Source organism: Triticum dicoccoides, chromosome 5A, assembly GCF_002162155.2.
Source record: "Triticum dicoccoides isolate Atlit2015 ecotype Zavitan chromosome 5A, WEW_v2.0, whole genome shotgun sequence".
Classification (NCBI taxonomy): domain Eukaryota; kingdom Viridiplantae; phylum Streptophyta; class Magnoliopsida; order Poales; family Poaceae; genus Triticum; species Triticum dicoccoides.
Genome location: NC_041388.1, coordinates 598,678,603 through 598,685,137, shown reverse-complemented (window position 1 = coordinate 598,685,137; position 6,535 = coordinate 598,678,603).

Genomic DNA, 6,535 nt, shown 5'->3' with positions numbered 1-6,535 from the left:
ACTAAGCAGGAATACTGCTTGTGCATCCAATCCCTTAAACCCCAAAGTTATTCCAGATGAGTCCACCATACCTTCCTATATGCGGTATTTACATGATTTAAGTGACTTGACTTGGCACATGGTCACGCATGTAGTTGAAACAAAATCAACATAGCCTTCACGATATTTATGTTCATGGTCGATTATATCCTACTCATGCTTGCATCCATTGTTTATTAATTTTAATGCATGTACATGGCTGTTGTCGCTCTCTAGTTGGTCGCTTCCTAGTCTTTTGCTAGCCTTCACTTGTACTAAGCGGGAATACTGCTTGTGCATCCAATCCCTTAAACCCCAAAGTTATTCCATATGAGTCCACCATACCTTCCTATATGCGGTATTTACCTGCCGTTCCAAGTAAATTTGTATGTGCCAAACTCTAAACCTTCAAATAAACATTCTGTTGTGTATGCTCGAATAGCTCATGTATCAACAAAGGCTGTCCTTATCTTCCGTGTTAGGCGGGTTATTCTCAAGAGGAGTGGACTCCGCTCCTCACTCACAAGAAAATGGCTGGTCACCAGGATGCCCAGTCCCATGCTTTATACAAACTAAATAAAAATTAATTGCAATCAAAACTCCCCCTGGGACCTGATGTATGTTGGAGGCACTCGTTGTTTCGAGCAAGCCATGGATTGATGCTTGTTGGTGGAGGGGGAGTACAAACTTTACCATTCTGTTTGGGAACCGCCTCTAATGTGTTTAGCATGGAAGATATCGCCATCTCTTAGTTGTTACGTTGACAATGAAAGTATACCGCTCAAAATACAATTTATCTCTATTTCAAAACTGAGCTCTGGCACCTCTACAAATCCCTACTTCCCTCTACGAAGGGCCTGTCCATTTACTTTTATGTTGAGTCATCACCCTCTTATTAAAAAGTACTAGCTGGAGAGCACAGCCGTCATTTGCATTCATCACTGTTAATTTATATTGGGTATGACTATGATTGGATCTCTTTTACCATGAATTACAATGTCTAGTCAGTCCTTGATCTTTAAAGGTGCTCTGCATTTATGTTTTGCAGTCTCAGAAAGGGCTAGCGAGATACCATCTTGTTATATCGTATTATGATTGTTTTGAGAAAGTGTTGTCATCCAAGATTTATTATTATGACTTGCTAGTTGATTATGCTATTGATATGAGTAATTATGAGACCTGAGAATTATTGCAAATGTGGTTAGTTGTGATCTATGTTGAAAACTTGAATGCTGGCTTGACATAGTTACAACTACAAGAGCAAACAGAGTTTGTATAAGTTTTTCTTTCTTTCTTTCAGTTTGTCAACTGAATTGTTTGAGGACAAGCAAGGGTTTAAGCTTGGGGGAGTTGATACGTCTCCGTCGTATCTACTTTTCCAAACACTTTTGCCCTTGTTTTGGACTCTAACTTGTATGATTTGAATGGAACTAACCCGGACTCACGTTGTTTTCAGCAGAATTGCCATGGTGTTGTTTTATGTGCAGAAAACAAATATTCTCAGAATGACCTGAAACTCCACGAAACATCTTAGAAAAAACAATAAAAAATCCTCGCCAAAGATGAAGACCAGGGGGCCCACACCCTTCTCACGAGGGTGGGGGGCGCCCCCCCTAGGGCGCGCCCCCTACCTCGTGGGCCCCCTGGAAACCCTCCGACGCCAACTCCAACTCTATATATTTGCTTTCGGAGAGAGAAAAATAAGAGAGAAGAAATCATCGCATTTTATGATGCGGAGCCGCCGCCAAGCCCTAAAACCTCTCCGGAGGGCTGACCTGGAGTCCGTTCGGGGCTTCGGAGAGGGGGATTCGTCGTCGTCGTCATCATCAACCATCCTCCATCACCAATTTCATGATGCTCACCGCCATGCGTGAGTAATTCCATCGTAGGCTTGCTGGACGGTGATGGTTTGGATGAGATTTATCATGTAATCGAGTTAGTTTTGTTAGGGTTTGATCCCTAGTATCCATTATGTTCTGAGATTGATGTTGCTATGACTTTGCTATGCTTAATGCTTGTCACTAGGGCCCGAGTGCCATGATTTTAGATCTGAACCTATTATGTTTTCATGAATATATGTGAGTTCTTGATCCTATCTTGCAAGTCTATAGTCACCTACTATGTGTTATGATCCGGCAACCCCGAAGTGACAACAATCGGGACCACTCCCGGTGATGACCATAGTTTGAGGAGTTCATGTATTCACTATGTGCTAATGCTTTGTTCCGGTTCTCTATTAAAAGGAGGCCTTAATATCCCTTAGTGTCCAATAGGACCCCGCTGCCACGGGAGGGTAGGACAAAAGATGTCATGCAACTTCTTTTCCATAAGCACGTATGACTATATACGGAATACATGCCTACATTACATTGATGAATTGGAGCTAGTTCTGTGTCACCCTATGTTATGACTGTTACATGATGAACTGCATCCGGCATAATTATCCATCACTGATGCGGTGCCTACGAGTTTTCCATATACTGGTTCTCGCTTATTTACTTTTCCGCTGCTACTGTTACAATCACTACAAAATACCAAAAACATTACTTTTGCTGTCTTTACTTTTGTTGCTGCTACCACCACTATCATATTACTTTGCTACTAAACACCTTGCTGCAGATACTAAGTTTCCAGGTGTGGTTGAATTGACAACTCGGCTGCTAATACTTGAGAATATTCTTTGGCTCCCCTTGTGTCGAATCAATAAATTTGGGTTGAATACTCTACCCTCGAAAGCTATTGCGATCCCCTATACTTGTGGGTTATCATTGCGTCACAAAAGCAGTGTGTTAGTTTCCGCCAAAGGAGCATGACAAACTTGTGTAAATTCTACCATTATGCTTTAGGATGTAACTTGTACAATTCTTCAGGATGTAACTTGTGCAATTCTACTCTTCTTCTAAACAAAACAGAGCAGCTTTCTTGCAATAAGGTGATCTTATACTCCGAAGAAACTGAACATAGTTGACACTTCTTGACAATTTTTGAAAACTGAACATAAACTGATTACAGTTAATATAGAGCAAAATAGTAGCACCGATAAACAGCAGCAACAGAAGAAGAAATAGTGCAATGAAAATTAACTACTTTCAAAAATCTCAATATATATCTACTCAAGTAAGGGGCCAACTGACTAACTTGGAACAACAGACTAACCATATTGTGCCATGAAAATTATAAATGGAAAAGAAGAAAACTTGCATCCTCAAAGATGAAGAGATTGTGCAGTACAAAAAATGGAAAACGAGAAAATTGCTATCAAAACAAGCACTAATATACATACAGGGACTTTTATTAGAATCGCATATGCCTATCCTCAAAAATTAATACCTAGCAAAGGGAATACATGGACGGAGGTCACAAACATGATATTTAATCTGAAAACATCAAGCTCGATAGATAGATGGAACAACAGACTAACCATTTTGGTCTCCACTAAAGTCAAATCAACTGTGAAGTAGGCTAAAATACTGGAGTTGGAAATTAGTTGCTCTGCAACTCCTCTAATTCCACGGATCTGGTGGATATTCGAAAATGGCCTAAGCCAAAGTTTCAGTATAATAACAGTGTACTGGAGCAAAATTTTCAGTATATAAATGGTGGTCGACAGAATAACAGTGTACCAGAGCAAAATTTTCATTACAAATGGTGGTCAATGATTGTCAATCCAGCAACTTCTATCAGCAACTCTTTTGGTTAAAACTCTTGTCAGCAAATAGAGTACCTCTTATCTTGCAGATCCTGCCTCAGTCTCCCAATCAACTAATTCACATAGCCAGCATCACCTCGTCCTCTGCCGTCCACTCCATAAATCATCAATCATAACAAGATACCTGTTTGATGACACGAGGGAAATCATCAATAATCAGAGAGTATACATGTATCTGAACCAAGAGGAAGTAGGACTAAGTTTTATCGAAGATGTGTATAGCGAGTGCCACACAATATGCCACAGAATAACAGTGTACTAAAGACATTTTTTCAGTACTGGAGAAAAAACTTCAGCATAAATGGTGGCCGATGATTGTCAATCTAGTAACTTGTATCACCAAATTCTCAGTATAAATGGTGGAACAAAAATAATGCACTGAACTAACTATTTTGATTAAGGTGTAGCGAACACCGACTTCGGCAGCAGCACAAAGGACTCCTGTACCTACTTCATTCCACCACCCAGTGTCTTCCTAAGACAAATTGTGAAAGATGTTCATCTAAAGCTCCTTTGAGATATCTGTATCAATATAAGGATGACATTAAGACGCATTTTTTTGGAACCAGCACTTTCATCATATATTAAATGGAGGAAACACCATACTCATACAAAGCACACCAATTTATTTGTACATAAAATTATTATATTAACTCCAGAAATGTGGACCTTACCCACGAATGCATTCTCTTAACCCTTCATTAGACATATCTGATCTGGCATACCCAAATATATGGACTTATCCAGATTGTATAAATCCCTGTCTTATCAAAGAGCAATATTCAGTCAATGTGTGCCAAGATGAGAAGACATTATGTACTTCTTTAATATAGTCATGTACGGTTATAGTCATGACATGACATGAAGTACATTATACAATGATGTTCAATTATTTCTTTAATATATTCATGTATGGTTTACATTTGGGTGCAAGTTAACTAACTAAAGATAGATTACCTTGTGCTTATTCTTGTACTTCTACTTCATCTTGCATATTCATATCTTCAGGAGAAAATGGATCTCCCAGACCCCAACTTCACTCCACCTGCAGAAGATGTGGATGAAATGGATGAAGATGCAAAAAATGAAATGGAAGGACATGTAGGAGAAGAAATGGAAGGAGATACAGAAGAGGGGATGGAAGGAGATGAAATAGTTCAAAATCCGGGTACAGTTACAATTGACCATTCCATCATTTCATCACTTGATCATTCCATCACTTCATCACTTGATCATTTCATTTAATCATTTCTCTGTTGTATGTCTTGGTACAGGTGTTGGTCAAGTTGCTAGGAAATATAAAACCCTCAATGACCAGCAAAAATTTGCTGCTTATGTAGTAATGCATACACTGTGTATGAGTAGAGGAGGCACTTTTTTGGGAACTGATAAGCAGGACATTGCAAAAAAATTTGGAGTGGGTGTTTGGAATATACAAAGAATTTGGAGGAAAGCAATGAAGAAAATTAGCGAAGGTAAAGAGGTGGATGTTTCTAATCAAAAAGGAAATTCTGGAAGAAAGCCTAAGGACATTAACCTAGAAAAAATCCTAACGATCCCATTAAACAAAAGGTCTACCATTAGGTCACTTGCCTGGCAACTTGGATGTAGCCCTACCACACTTCATAGAAAGTTCATGTTAAACTTGATAAGGAGGCATACAAACTGTGTGAAGCCAGCTCTAAAGGGCAAGAATAAGAAAGATAGGATGAAATTTTGTTTGTCGATGCTTGATGAGGCTACAACGGCAACTACAAGGCCTAAGTTCAAGACTATGCATAATATTGTCCATATCAACGAAAAGTGGTTTAACATGATAGAGAAGAATAAAACATATTATCTGCTGGATGGGGAGGAAGAGCCTACAAGGCCTATACATGGAAACTGTATTGGCAAGGTGATGTTCCTAATGGCCATTGCTAGGCCAAGGTGGGACAGTGAAGGAAACGTGACCGTCTCTGGGAAAATCGGTATCTGGCCATTCGTGAAGGAAGTTCCTGCTCAAAGGAGAAGCGACAACAGGCCCAAAGGTACAATAGAGACAAAATCAATAAAGGTCGACAGAAGAGTGGTGAGGGAGTTCCTAATAAAGAAGGTCTTGCCAGCGATACAAGCTATTTGGCCTGAAAGTGATGCTAGACAGACCATCTATATTCAGCAGGATAATGCTAAGCCCCATATCTTGCCAGATGACCAGGAATTTCTAGAAGCTGTCGCAAAAACTGGACGTGACATCAGAATAATACAACAGCCTCCCAATAGTCCTGATTTGAATGTGCTCGACCTTGGGTTTTTCAACTCGCTCCAATACCTGACAGATTGTCTGAGTCCTAAAACACTACAAGACCTTATTAAGGGTGTTTTGGAGGAATTTGAAGGCTATGACATTTACAAGCTCAACAGAATTTTCCTAACTCTAGAGACATGCATGATTGAGATCCTGAACCATGTAGGGGGCAATAGGTATAAAATACCCCATGTAAACAAGGAAAGGCTTGAGGGGCTTGGGCAACTACCTCCAAGATTATCATGTCATCCAGAGGTGTATGTAAATGCCCTGCACAAATTAGGGCTAATGGAGAGGGTTCAGTGATGAGGCATGTGCTGCTTGTGATGCTTGAGATGAGGCTTGTTCAGATGCTTGAGACGATGGTTCAGATGCTTGACATGAGGCTTGTACAGATGCTTGAGATGAGGCTTGTTCAGATGCTTGAGACGATGGTTCAGATGCTTGAGATGAGGCTTGTTCAGATGCTTGAGACGATGGTTCAGATGCTTGACATGAGGCTTGTTCAGATGCTTGAGATG